The sequence below is a fragment of the Doryrhamphus excisus genome, chromosome 11, assembly GCF_030265055.1.
Source record: "Doryrhamphus excisus isolate RoL2022-K1 chromosome 11, RoL_Dexc_1.0, whole genome shotgun sequence".
In the NCBI taxonomy this organism is placed as follows: domain Eukaryota; kingdom Metazoa; phylum Chordata; class Actinopteri; order Syngnathiformes; family Syngnathidae; genus Doryrhamphus; species Doryrhamphus excisus.
Genome location: NC_080476.1, coordinates 1448810 through 1462830, shown reverse-complemented (window position 1 = coordinate 1462830; position 14021 = coordinate 1448810). Strand labels below are relative to the sequence as shown.

At 48.6% G+C, this 14021-nt stretch overlaps 4 non-coding genes and 1 pseudogene across 4 annotated transcripts; 3 read left to right on the top strand and 2 right to left on the bottom strand.

The window, feature by feature from the left end:
• Positions 1 to 822: 822 nt before the first annotated feature.
• On the top strand, positions 823 to 941 carry LOC131138942 (5S ribosomal RNA; annotated as a pseudogene).
• Positions 942 to 2398: 1457 nt separating this feature from the next.
• On the top strand, positions 2399 to 2471 carry trnak-cuu (transfer RNA lysine (anticodon CUU)). Its single transcript has one exon. It is a non-coding gene; the product is annotated as a tRNA-Lys (tRNA).
• A 313-nt stretch (positions 2472 to 2784) lies between these two features.
• Positions 2785 to 2866, bottom strand: trnas-gcu (transfer RNA serine (anticodon GCU)). Its single transcript has one exon. It is a non-coding gene; the product is annotated as a tRNA-Ser (tRNA).
• A 3100-nt stretch (positions 2867 to 5966) lies between these two features.
• On the bottom strand, positions 5967 to 6039 carry trnak-uuu (transfer RNA lysine (anticodon UUU)). Its single transcript has one exon. It is a non-coding gene; the product is annotated as a tRNA-Lys (tRNA).
• Positions 6040 to 6328: 289 nt separating this feature from the next.
• Positions 6329 to 6402, top strand: trnan-guu (transfer RNA asparagine (anticodon GUU)). Its single transcript has one exon. It is a non-coding gene; the product is annotated as a tRNA-Asn (tRNA).
• The last annotated feature ends 7619 nt before the right edge of the window (positions 6403 to 14021 follow it).

Below are 14021 nucleotides of genomic sequence, written 5' to 3'. Positions count from 1 at the left end.
GGTATGTTTGGTGACAATTTCAGGATTACAGTCAGTCATAGTTAAAAGGTGCAATAGTTGTAAAATAATAATACAATTCCCATCTACTGAAGTGAAAACCATTCAAGTGTCATCCCACTGTCAAAATGAGATAATTACCAAGCCTCTGATGTCTTTGAAACGAGGAAAATCAGATAGTATGTTGCTTGACTGCTGTGGGTCAAGGACCATGTTACACTTTTAGTCACTTGGATGTAACTGTACTTGTACAGAAAAAATGTTTATTGGCTGAATGGCATTGCAACACATACAACAAAGGCACGAACTGATCTTGTGACTATACTGTTCAATACATTATTATAGGATTACCTCCAAATAATGACCGCTTGTCTTTAGCACTGCATCTCTGAATAGTTTTAATTCTCCAGGCCAAGTACCCAGTACCACTATCTCCATCATAATAATGCTCCTTGGACAATGAGAGGATTACAAAAACAGCCACTTTATTAGTGACAAAAGTGGAAAAAAATATGCTCTGGTAGGATTCAAAATATTTTAACATTATAACAACAATAAGAGTAAACTCACATAGCCATTCTTGGAGAATGGGTCTCTGAGGTAGGGGAACAAGTTCACAATTTCTCTCGCATACATTTCTTTCACCTGTCTGGGTGGAGATGTACTGCAAGAAAAACAATATCATATTCATATTTCCTAGATTTACTTCAAATTTCAAATTACTCTGAAACCTAAATAAGAACACAAGTGCTAACTTAAACTTTTTGCTGGAGTCTAGTTTGGCCTGCGTCGCCTTCAAATAGGACCTTTTCAGTTGACCTGGCAGCTTACGGCCATACTACCCTGAAAAGGCCTGATCTCGTCTGATCTCGGAAGCTAAGCAGGGGTGGGCCTGGTTAGTCCTTGGATGGGAGACTGCCTGGGAATACCAGGTGCAGGGTGTTTCACAGGTGGGTGGTGTGATGTTGGATATGGGGGCCAGTGGGTTGTCACCGTTTTGTTGTTCCTGGAGCACATAAAGAAGAGTTGCCAGTACGGGGGGTCGAACCCATGACCTTGGCGTTATTAGCACCACATGCTGACCAACTGAGCTAACCGGGATAGCGACAGAGAGCTGCTGGAATGACAAGGCTCTACGAAACGCGTATCGGGCGGAGCCTCGCCGACCCACACATCGGCTCCAAATCCCACCTCCTGGGTCTCTTCCGGCACCACTCCTCTCTCCCTGCTCCAGCAGCGGAGCACCGTCTGACCACATCGGGAGTGTCGTCCCCATCCAACTGGGAGCCAGTCGCCTTTCGTCAGCGGAGAGGAGTCACCATCTACGCCTGTCGCTGTGCCTGTACTGTGGGAGTCCTACACACAATTTCCCGCTGTCCAGTTCGCCCAGCACGCCAACGCTCTTCCCCAGCGTCATCCGCTTTGGTGGGCCGACTTCAGGTGGAAGGTACGATATCCTGGGCGGGGGAAGCTTCTCCTACCACAGCATTAATTGACTCTGGGGCGGACCATTGATAGCGGACTGGTCAGTTCTCTTAACATTCCTACTGTTGAGCTTGTCCCCCACAAGAATGTCCGCTCACTAGATGAACATCACCTGGCATGCATTACGCATCAGACATGCACCATATCCTTGGTGCTGTCGGGTAATCACCACAAGGTCACTAATTTTTTTCTCATGCCCTCTCGCTCAGCTCTGTTAGTACTCGGCCTCCCCTGGCATCCCGTGCGTGTGTTGTGATGTTTTGTCATTCAGCGCCACTTTGCAGAGGCACATCCACTCGACAATTTAATTTGTTCTCCGACAGGGTTTCCCAACGTGGCATTGGTGGTTCAGTGGTAGAATTCTCGCTTGCCAAGCGGGAGCCCCAGGTCCGATTCCTGGCCAATTCAGTATATCTCAGCTTATACCTTTCTTTAGAGCTCATGTTGAAAAATTACAAAGGCTCTTTTCCTGCGAAAGGGCAGTATTCAGAATGACACCTGAAACGTAACAGACCGGACCACCCGAGAGTTAAGGTGGACAGCACTTTGTGAAACCTGACTGCAGTCATGCTGTTGTAGTCTCTGCCGCGCAATTGGTCAGCACGTTTGGCTGTTAACTGAGAGGTTGGGGGTTCGAGCCCACCCAGGGACTCTCAATTCACACATGTGTTGGACTTTGGACTCCCTCCCTTGTATGAACATTTTTCCTCATTGGCGAACTGTTTTTGTGTTGGTGCCAGATGCACTGCTGGCACTGTGGATAAGCTGGTCAAAATGCCTGTCTAGTAAACAGGAGATCCTGGGTTCAAATCCCAACAGTGCCTGGGTGCTTGGTCAGTTAAATTAAAAAAAAAATAAAAAACATCAATTACATCAATTAAAAAAAAAATTAAAAGTGATATCTTGGCCGAAAAAGGCCCGGTTAGCTCAGTCGGGAGAGCATGAGACTCTTAATCTCAGGGTCGTGGGTTCGACCCCCACATTGGGCAGTTCAGCTCTTTTGGTGATACATCTTAAAGATTTCTTTCCTGTGGAAAATTCTGCAACATGCGGAAAACATTTCATTCGAAGTACACAAAAACAAATCCCATTCTTGTATGACCACAAATGGTAGAGCGCTCACTTCGCATGTGAGATGAAGTGGAATCGATGCCTGCATTCTCTAAATGGTATATTATGCCTTTTTCTTGCCAAAAAAGCATTCTCAATCACCCACATCGTACCGGGTGCTTGGATTAATTGCATTCTAATGATGTTTCCTAAAAACACAGGTGGTGTCAAAACTGGTGCATGAGTATAGTCCGATGAGGATGGGTTTCGAACCCATGCGTGCAGAACACAATGGACTAGCAGTCCATCACCTTAACCTCTGGGTCACCTCATCTCCTTTGTGGACATGGCCTTGTTGACTCAAAATGACACATCTTAATTAGTGTTTTGGTGTTGCAGAAATTGTGGCAGCCTTCTTGTGCAGCGGGGGGATTTAACTCAAAGGCTAGAGTTCTTGCTCTACATGCAAGAAATAGCGGGTTTGATACCCGTATTGTCGAAATGATATGTTATGGCTTTTTTTCCCAACAAAAGCGTTCTTGATCTCCGACATCGTACCTTATACTTTGATTCATTGCATGCTAATGATGTTTACTAAAAATACAGGTGTGGTCAAAACTAGTGTATTTTTACATCACCACACTTCAAGTGGACAGACAATCTTGTCTTTTCAGACAATACAATTACAAAAGCAACACACACCTGCCATGACCCTGAATCGGCCGGGGTTGCTGCGGCCACAACACAGAGTAGGAACCACTATACAATTACGGCTGTGAGCTATGCTTTTCTGGGCAAGAACCATAAACTCAGACTTGGAGGTGCAGATTGCTCATTCCAGCTGGTTCTTATTCGTCTGCGAGCAAAGCTTGAATTTCATGTGGGTGTTGTCCTGGCGGGAGAAACATTTTAGCTTGTGTCGGCACGGCTACCGTTACAAAAGCCCATTTTCCTTTCCAGTAAATGTGCATCAGCTGAACACTTTGCAGACCTAATGCTGTGAACATTTGCGCGAACTCAAGGTCGGGTCCTACATCCTGTTTGTGTCTGACTGTAACATGATATGCATCAGGATTCTGTGTCACCTCCCAACTGCACTTGTCTGGTCTTAATATGTAATTGGCTGTGTTGTCGTGATCGATGTTGATGAAATCAAGAGACCAAAGTCACCCCTTTACAAACTATTTGCCAACTCACGATGTAAACAGCAATTGTGCTGAAAACTGGGATTGAACCAGGGACCTTTAGAGATTCAATCCAACGCTCTCCCAACTGAGCAATTTCAGCTGCAAAGGGGTTTCTCTGCTTTTTCAGTCTGGGCTAAAAGTGGGGGTAGGGTGAAGCTGTGTCTGTGCCACGTACTATGTTGCTGTGTACCTGGTCCAGTGTGTTCTCATCTTGGGTTGGAATGTCCCCATGCTGGTAAAGGGTGGGGAATACAGTCCGTTGATGAGGATAAGCGGTACAGTGGAGTTCACTGGTTGAAGTCGCCAGGTACCATAAAAATGGCAATGGGCCACGAGGGTGTTCTGAATTCCCCTTTGGCCAAATTGGCTAAATGGCCGTACAAAAAGCACCATACTTGGAGCCTGTGGTCAATGTCAACAGTCGGGCAAATTCAGTTCCGTTGAGACGGTGATTATGTACCAAGTCAGTTATGTCAGGTCAAGGTTGTTGTGTGGTTTTGGCATGGATAAGGCTATGTATCTAAATTTAGGAGGAGTCCATGGTCTGTAAACATACTGAGGTACTCCCCCTGCTGTTGTGGAACTTGCGGGACCTTGCAAATTTCCCCACTGAGGGATGAATAAAGGCATATCTTATCTTCTACCATAGGGTAGACTTATGGCAAGAAGTAGGATTAAGAATCCTACTTTGCTTTCCCAAGTTCCAACATTTCCTTGGGAGCGAGTTTGATAACCTCGGGGTGGGGACATGATGTGCCAACGGGGTTGGGAGGATTCCAACTATGGTCTTTTGGTTTGAGTGTGTCATTTAATTGAGTCGAATCAAATGTTCCCCAAGAGAGGGTGGACATGGGTGTCTGTTCAGGGGCAGTTGCAGAGTGATCATTAATTGGAAATGTCGGGTACAAAGATGTGGCCTGAGTCGGAGTTTGTAGAACTACTGATGACTGAAAGTCTCGCTCCTTCTGTTCCCTGAGAAACAAGGTTGTCTGTGGAATTGATCAAACATCAAGGTGGCCACATCGATAAAAAAGAAAAACAAAAAATTATATCTACAGCTGAAAAAGGCCCGTTTGGCTCAGTCGGTAGCGCATGAGACTCTTACTCTCAGGGTCCTGAGAGTAACTCTTTTGTTGATACATATGAAAGATGTCTTTCCTGTGGAAAATTGTTCAAAATGCAGAAAACATTTTATTCGAAATACAAAAAAACAAAACCCTTCTTGTATGACCACAATTCCTAACTTGGTCGGCTGTGAAATTAACTAGGGACCTTTTGCATGTTCGGCAAACGTGACAACCACGACACTATGGAAACCTGAAGGAAATGGCTTTTAAGGGGGACAGGCGAAGTCACAAAGCAGTTGCCAAACAATGAAACACGGCGATGTGTCCAAAGTGGGGGCAGATTGACAATTGTCCAAATTGGCAAATATTTCTCAATTTTTTATCAATAAAGTAAATTTGATTAGAGATCAGATGATAGATGTTGATGGTAGACTGTCAGATTCTATTATAAAGAACAAGACAATGTAGGATAAACTGCGTAGTATTCAATTTAAGAGGGTAAGTGTAGATGAGGTAGGAAAACTGTTGCATTCCATTAAAAGCGATGAGCCATGTGGTATTTATGATTTTGGTTGGGAGGTTACTGAGGGCGGCAGCAAAGTTGATTCAGGAGCCGATATGCCATATCTTCAATTTAATTATTGAGAATGGTGTTTACCCAGAGTCCTGGAAGATCGCAAAGGTGCTAGGTCCAAAAAGGTTTACTTAAACAAGTTTTTCCTTGTGTGCTGTTGTAGTCTCTGTCGCGCAATTGGTCAGCGTGTTTGGCCGTTACCTGAGAGGTTGGTGGTTCGAGCCCACCCAGGGACTCTCAATTCACACGTGTTGGACTTTGGACTCCCTCCCTTGTATGAACATTTTTCCCCATTGGCAAACTGTTTTTGTGTTGGTGCCAGATGCACAGCTGGCGCTGTGGCTAAGCTGGTCAAAGTGCCTGTCTCGTACTGTATCTTCAATTTAATTATTGAGAATGGCGTTTACCCACAGTCCTAGAAGATCGCAATGTTGCTTGGTCGAAAAGGTTTACTTAAACAAGTTATTGCTTGTGTGCACGGTCATCTCCTTGGCCTTCTCGGTTTTGAGGATGAAGGAGCAGAAATCTTCTGGCATACTGTACTTGACCACAGAAGGAGGATAAAGAAAGTAGGTTTAACATTTCAGGGAAGGGGTCTACCTTCACCACCTGAACAGGGACTTGAACCCTGGACCCTCAGATTAAAAGTCTGATGCTCTACCAACTGAGCTATCCAGGCCTTTGTTGAACGAGGACAACTCACAAGGTAAAATCTTCTGGCATACTGTACTTGACCTTGCAGAGATGAGAGCTTCTTCTCTGGCTCTCAACAAATCTTTCCCCTCTCCTCCCTATCCCTTATCTTCCCTTCTTCTTTTGCGTTCATCAAAGAGTAAAGCCGGTGTCCTGGTTTGCAATGCCGCGATTGTTACACCAGAAGGTGCGAGTCACATCCAAAACAAAGGGCATGCTGGAAGCATAGCATGCGTTAGTATGGCTTCAACTGAACAGAAGTTGGCAGGGTGTGAGTCTCTGTGGCGCAATCGGTCAGCGTGCTCGGCTGTTAACTGGGAGGCTGGTGGTTCGAGCCCACCCAGGGACGTTCTCTGGATGCATCAGTGTACTGTTCATTCATGTTTGTGCTCCCAGTACCTCCTTCTGTGACTTAAAAGAGTAAAGCAGTGTGTTGCAAGTAAATTCCTTTGAGGTTGTTACGGTAACCTTGTGCGACAGGTCCCTCTGATCGCGAGCAGATGAGTAAATAACCCCAGGTCCTTACCAAGAGCAACAATCCGAATCAGAGAGAGAGCACCCTTAAAAGCAGAGGGTCCGGTGTCACACACAACCAACCTGTGGTTACTTTGATTGTGGTTACGTAGGCTTGGATGCAGCAGGGCCGCCTCTGCAACACCACAGCTGTTAACACCTGGGTGAGTCTCTCTCGCCCCTGACTAAGAGGCCTCCCTCCCCTCTAGGGGAGAGGCCGTAACCGTATGAATGGAGTAGTCAGACAGGGAGGTGCGTCTGCTCTTTTAACATGAGGGGAGCTAGGGTCTTGCATACCCTTGGTAACTTGGGATTAAACAGGTCATGGAATGTTCCTGCCTTTAAAACACTCTATTGTCTATTGTCTGAGCAAACGGATATAAGCCGGTGGGAGACTGCAGGAGGCAAGGCTGACAAAAAGTGGCTGACACCCTCTGGAGACCGACAGTTGCGAGGGAAGTGGGGTCCACGAGGAGTGCAGACACAGTGCCCTTTCCGCTGCAGAATTACTGCTTGGGGGGCACCAAAAGCGAGCACGTGCAGTGCATTTCTCTCAGCACCATCCAGAAGATGCATCCTGTTATTATTATTATATGCTGTTATTGTTTACACAAAAAGGAGAAGTGCACCGTTCCTGGAAACACAGCAAGACCAGGTCAATGCATGAAGCGGATGGTGCAAGCTCCAATCAGAGCTCCCTGTTCCAAAGAGCAATTTAATGATGTGAAGTCAGTACTCCAGTCTCCCCATTGAATGTCTGCAGCAACTGCACAAAGCCACTTGCTAGTGCTGCCTTTGCTCAGAATGACATCACAAGAGTGCTACACAGACTGATTCCTTGAGATAACCAGAATACTGTCTCTGAATTTGGATACAAGTCCAGTGGGTGGGCTTTTTGTGGGCGACCTGATGAGACCACCACTTACCGTGTGGCATATGCGAGAGATTCGTCCGGGCGAGCCCGGTCCAACTCATACTTACCTGGCAGGGGAGATACCTGGATGGAATCTGACATACATGCGTGTGAGGAAGACAATTGGTTTGTGTGCTGGGCTACACAAGTCTTTCCAGTTCCAGTTAAAAGCCAGGCACCTCACGAGTTTCCATAATGTACCAAAAGATTGTCCAGTTGCTCTTGTATTTTGAGGGCAAAAAGGAGGCATTTGCAAGTCTCGTGACCAAAGGCCTGCTTGGCTCAGTTCGTAGAGTATCGTACTTCTAATCTGAGGGTCCAGTGTTCAATTCCCTGTTCAGGCGGTGAGTTGTGGGACCCTTACCCTCAACGTTATACCCAACCTCTTTACCTCTTTTGTCTAGCTCATGTGGTCTGTTTTCTTAAACCTGCAAATGTCCAAATACACAAGGGTTTTTCCTTTGTCCGGAGCATTGTAGTACATATGACATGTATACTACATATGACATCAGAAATGATGGGTTTTGCTTCAACAGACCAAGCCCTCTGATTCAAAACATTTATTTGAAATGTTAGAGATAAAAAAAGAGCTAACGAATCGCTGAAACACAGGCAAGGCACTGCTGGATTTGAACCCAGGATCCCCTGTTTACTAGACAGGCACTTTGACCAACTAAGCCACAGCACCGGTGAAAGAGTGTCTTCAGTGTTAGGCAAACCACTGCATGACGGAAACCACACGAGTGGCCAGACTTTCAGCAGGACTGGTGAAATCATGCCAGGCTAAGCTGACAGAACCGACAATTTTTCTCCTCCTTGGGCTTCGCTGTGTCGAGGATGAGGATGTTGTTCGCACACAATGACAACACAGCGGCCGCCTCCTTCCTGTTTCGCCCCTTCGTGCAGGCCAGTGATGCACCTGATTAGTTGTCCGGGAAATATGGATTGTGTGCCCAAACTGGGGACAGATGCTCGTGTACACACCTTCAGAGATCAATAACATATCCGTGTTCCCATTTGTCACATTTGATTTTTATGTAAACGAAGGAATTGAAAGGCCATGTTTCCACCTGGGGACCGTCTGCGTGTGAGGCAAACGTGACAACCACTACACTATGGGATTTTCAGAAGACGGGCAAAATCACAAAGCAGTTGCCAATGAATGCCAACAATGAAACACGATGATGTGTCCAAAGTGGGGGCACAATGACAATTGTCCAAATTGACAAAGATGCCCTCACAAACGTCACACCACCTGAGACCTGATTATCTCCAAAATGCTGTCAAAAGTGGCATTCTCAGCCACAGTGTCGACCGTACTGACTCGCCCCAAATCAACAAGACCTTTGATAGCTCAGTTGGAAGAGCGTGTGAGGATAAAATGTAAATACAATTATTAGAGCGCTTATTAATGATGATTATTATTATTACTATTATTATTATTATTACTATTACTATTATTGGGCTCTGGGTCGTGGGGGGGCCTTGACCAAGGGTTGGGGGGCGGGGCTGGCCGGTGGCTCACGGGCGGCCCCTGCTATTTGCCGGTGTCTGGTTGGCCCCTTCTGTCTCCGGTCTGGTGGCGGTCTTCCCGCCTCCGGGGTGTCCTACTCGGCGGGTCCGTGGGTGGATGGGAGATGTGGTGGAGACGGGTCGGCGCTGTGGTGGAGGGTGGGACTGGGGGGGCATTCACTTTTTACGGCTGTTGGGGTGTCGTTTATCTGGTGGGCTCTGCTGCCTGGTGTGTGTGTCTCTGTCCCGCCCTGGCACTCTTGGCTCACGTGCCCTGGGTGCGTGGTTGGGCTCTACCCCATGCGGGTCCCGGTTCTCCTGCGGTCTCTGTGGTGTCACTCCCTGGGCTGCCATGGTGACGGATGTGTTGCCGGGGCGCGGTCCCTGCTGTTCTGGTGGTTGTAGGAGCTTCCTCGGGGCGTGTGGTTTGTCCGCGGCTCCTGGTGGTCGGGGGGTGGCGTAGCTGGCACAATCTCTGGTGGGGCCCTCCGGGAGGGAGTTGGCAGGCCGGACTGGCTGCCACGATGGGCTGGGTGGGGCTCGTGGTTGGTCCTGTGGCCCACGGCTTGCTCCGGGCGGCTGGCTTGCCCGGCTCGGTTAGTGCGGGGTGGGCGTGTGTGGGGCCCCGGTCCTCCCTGCTGCACTGCACCACCTCACATACATGTAGGACTTGGGGGTGCCCTGCAACTGGTTATGCCGGGGGCAAGGGGTTTCCTTGCGGATGCCCTTTTGTCCTCGGCATTCCTCTGGCTTGGTCACCCTTCAATTTTAACCGCACCTTAGACACTCAGTTCTGGGGGGGACCTGGGCAGGCATGGGACCCACCATTGCTCAGCTTCCCTCCACACACACATATACACATACACCACACACATTCAGACCTATGGGGCAGGCCTATTCTTAATTGCACAATCTACACAATACCATCATCACACACACAGGTGTAGCGGGCTGGATCGGAGAGCCTTCTGCCTACCCCCGCGATTGGCCCGCTGGCTGCTGGGGCTTGGCGGCTCGCTCGGGGTGCCCTGGGCTGCAGGATATTTTGGTCTGGTCTGCCTGGCCTTCCTGGGGGTCCCGCTGGAACCAGCTGACGCCGGGGCTTGCCCTAGGGTCATGGTTGGCGCTACCTCCCTGGGTCTGTCCTGGGTCGCGGGCAACAACATGCCCTTGGGGGGGCGTTCGCCGGCCTCCAGGCGGTGGGGTCCGCGCTGCTGGTGGTCTGAAGTCTACGGTGGTGGCTTGGGGTTGCTGCGCTGTGGTGGCTGCTGCGGGGACCGGGCTGTGTGTTGGGAGGGGGCCTGATCCTGCTCATGGGGACGGGGGCCTGGGTGGCATGTGGGGATGGGGGGCATGCTCCTCGGAGTGGGGCCTGCAGGGGGGGCGGTGCTCTTCCGGGCGTTTGGGTGTCCCTGTCTTTGCCCATCCCCAGTCTTGCCTTAGGGCTCGTCGGGGATGGTTCTCCGGTACGTGGGTGGAGCGCTGCTGGTTCTGGGGGCAGGGGGGAGGACGGCCCTCCCGGTGGATGGTGGGGTCCGTCGGTGGCCTTGCGCTGGTCTTAACTCCTCGGCTCTGGTGCTTGGCCTCCCCATGACTTGGAGCTATGGGTTCTGCTTCCTGGGGGTGTGTGGGGGGCGGGGGGCGGCGCCTCCGGCCATGGACGGGCTCCCTTCCGGTTGGCGGGGGTGCCCCTGTGCCCACAGGTGTGTGGCCTTCGATGCCCTTCTGCCCTAGTGGGGTATGGTCTCCCGCTGGTCTCGGGGGTGCGGCTCTCCTCCGGCCTGCTGGCGCCCTGTTGCCGGTTGGGATTGCTCCTCCATGGCCTCTTGCTGGTCTCTTCGGGGAGTTGCTTCGGGGGTGGGTCTTAGGGAGTCGGCCCTGGCTTTGCCCACACCCACGGGGCCGGAGGATCTCTAGCGGTGGGGGTTTGACCTGGCTGCGCGGGGCGGGGTTTGCTGGGTGGTAGAACGCAGTCTCTCTCCTTTTGTCATTCTCAGTGACAATTACACATTCACACAATCGTATTCACATACACAACACACCTCCATATGGGCACTCACAGCACATGGGTGCTTCTCTACACAATCTACCATCTTATCCCTGATGTCTATATGCTATTGGTATGCTATTATTACAGTAAAAATGATGTCAAGCAGTGAGATTCTAATTACTGTAACTGTATGGCTGTAATTGTGTTTACTATCACGGTTCATGTCTTCATTGTTACTATTGCTACTGGTAAGTTGGACTGTTTCATTTCACTGATATCATCTCCATTGTGACCCTTAGCCATCATTGACATTTAACTGTTCTGTTTGTCACTGTTGTTGTTATGGGAATTCTTGTTGCTGCTGTTTTTGTCTCTCCCTCTACTGCCCCCCCCCCCACTCCACCTTTCTCTTCTTCTTTTCTGTTCTTCTTCTTGCTCCAGTCCGGTCGCTCCAAATGCGCATAACAAAAACATCAAATAACGGCAAATAAAATTTCATGGTACAGGGAAGTTGTAGCCAACACCTTTCCTGACACAGAGCAAATCTGTTTAGCATGTAAGGGCATTTAGATCAACAATACTATCTGCCCCAATGGCTGGACGGGACAAAAAAATATATATATTAGAGCGCTAGTCAATGTCAAAATAAAATGTAAATTCAATTATTATAGTGTTAAGTTATCACCCGGGCGGCACGGTGGTCAAGGGGTTAGCGTGCAGACCTCACAGCTAGGAGACCAGGGTTCAATCCCACCCTCGGGCATCTCTGTGTGGAGTTTGCATGTTCTCCCCGTGCATGCGTGGGTTTTCTCCGGGTACTCCGGTTTCCTCCCACATTCCAAAAACATGATAGGTTAATTGGCGACTCCAAATTGTCCATATGAATGTGAGTGTGAATGGTTGTTTGTCTATATGTGCCCTGTGATTGGCTGGCGACCAGTCCAGGGTGTACCCCGCCTTACGCCCAAAGACAGCTGGGATAGGCTCCAGCACCCCCCGCGACCCTCGTGAGGAAAAGCGGTAGAAAAAGAATGAATGAATGAGTTATCACCCTTATATCCGTTTGCTTAGACAATAAAAAATAGTCTTGAGTGTTTTGAAGCAGGAACATTCCAAGACGCTGACCAGCAACTCCCAACACCACTAATCTTGCAGGTGCCTGGGAATGCCAGCAGCAACCTTGAAGATGTTCCGCTACAACAGGCAAAATGTGCCGAGATAAGAACACATGCACAAAAAGTAATTGCTGTCACATACACGTACACACACACACATAGACAACAAGTACAGCTCGTGCAACTGCTTGCTTCCCCCTCCCCTTAGAGTTGCACGACCATGTATTAGGGACCTCCTAAAGAAAATAAAAAGAGAGGAGCATGAATGGCATACTCAGAGTGGAGCGGCATGTCACTGGGTATGTTGTTTCACTCTCCTTGCTGCGAGAAACTTTGAATTTTGTTGTTTGTCTCTTCTGTAATTAAGTGTTTTTACAAGTGTCATAGGAGCTTGAACCTGACAACAAGACCCCTAGATTGTACCACAAAATACTTTGCTCATCAAAGAGTAAAGATGGTGTCCTGGTTTGCAGTGCCTCGATTGTTACGCCAGAAGGTGCGAGTCACATCCAAAACAAAGGGCATGCTGGAAGCATACCATGCATTAGTATGGCTTCAACTGAACAGATGTTGCCAGGGCGTGAGTCTCTGTGGCGCAATCGGTCAGCAAGCTCGGCTGTTAACCGGGAGGCTTTTGGTTTGAGCCCACCCAGGGACGTTCTCTGCATGCATCCGTGTCACTGTTCATTAATGTTTGCGCTCCACTCTTGCACAGCACTTGTGTGAAGGAAAGGAAACTCACAGCCTCCCTGTACTTCGAGGTGAGTTCCTGGTGGGTGTTGAGTGGAGGGTGGGTGAGATCAATCCACAAACCAAGATAGAATTTGCCCAAAATTTATTCCTGACACCACAAACCTAATACAGACATCCGGGCTTATCACACCTGTCAGCCTATGATTTAAGCGGGTCTTAAAACATCACAGCTGCAAAAAGCCCCTTCTCTCTCTGCCCGGCTGTTTTTACATATTTCAGATTGTGCAGATGCGGCATCGGCTGGCCAATAAGAAGTTGCCACCGCCCTGGACAGCGGCAGATGTTGTCCAAACGCAGAAGGGCCCCCAAATCCTCCTGGTGGATGCCGCTGGTGACCTCATGACCTGTAAGCGATATCTTCCCCTATCCTGTAACTCATGGGGTACGTGTCTGCTTTGCACAGACACTCTTTGTTCCATATCTGTGTGTAACTAAACCAGTAAACGGGTTATAATAAAGTAATCAGTCTGATGTGTTGTCTATGTGCGGGCATGTGAGTGTATCAAGCCAAACTGTGAGATGAGTATAATAAACTCAAACAATATGATGAATAACCACCTTCATTCCCTCTCATGGCCTCGATAGAGGCCACACAATGAAACAGATTCCTAGAGGTAAGAGAAGCAACAAGACACACTCCGATCTTTGTTTTATTTAACAGGAAACAGACAATCCTCCAAACAGCCAATAGAGTCCCCCTCAGGATCTCCCCAGAGATGGACCAGCTGGTACTGACCCCGTACATCCCCGAAAAGCACCAAGGTGACTCTCTCGATCAGGCATCTTAAACAGGGAATGCACCAACAGGCAAACAATCCCAGAAGGAGCAAGCATTTTTAGCTTGTTCCACCATCAAAATTGTTAAACTGTCCCGAAATACCTGTTAACAGGACAAATGAGGTGTCCACCAGGTCTCCACTTATCGCCCTCAGACCCCAGCGTATCAATTGAGTCTGCTTCAGGGTACCTGAGACTTCAACAAAAAATATTTGCACCGGAAAACATTCAGGGGAGTGCCAATGTACGTAGAGGGTGAAATCGACATAGACATAGACACAGACTTTCTTCATTGTCATTGCACAATAACACAGCAGTGAAATTGCCAACAAAATGTCGTTGCCTGGCTCCCGTATAATAATAAAAAATAAATAATGAATAAAAATGTGGAGAAT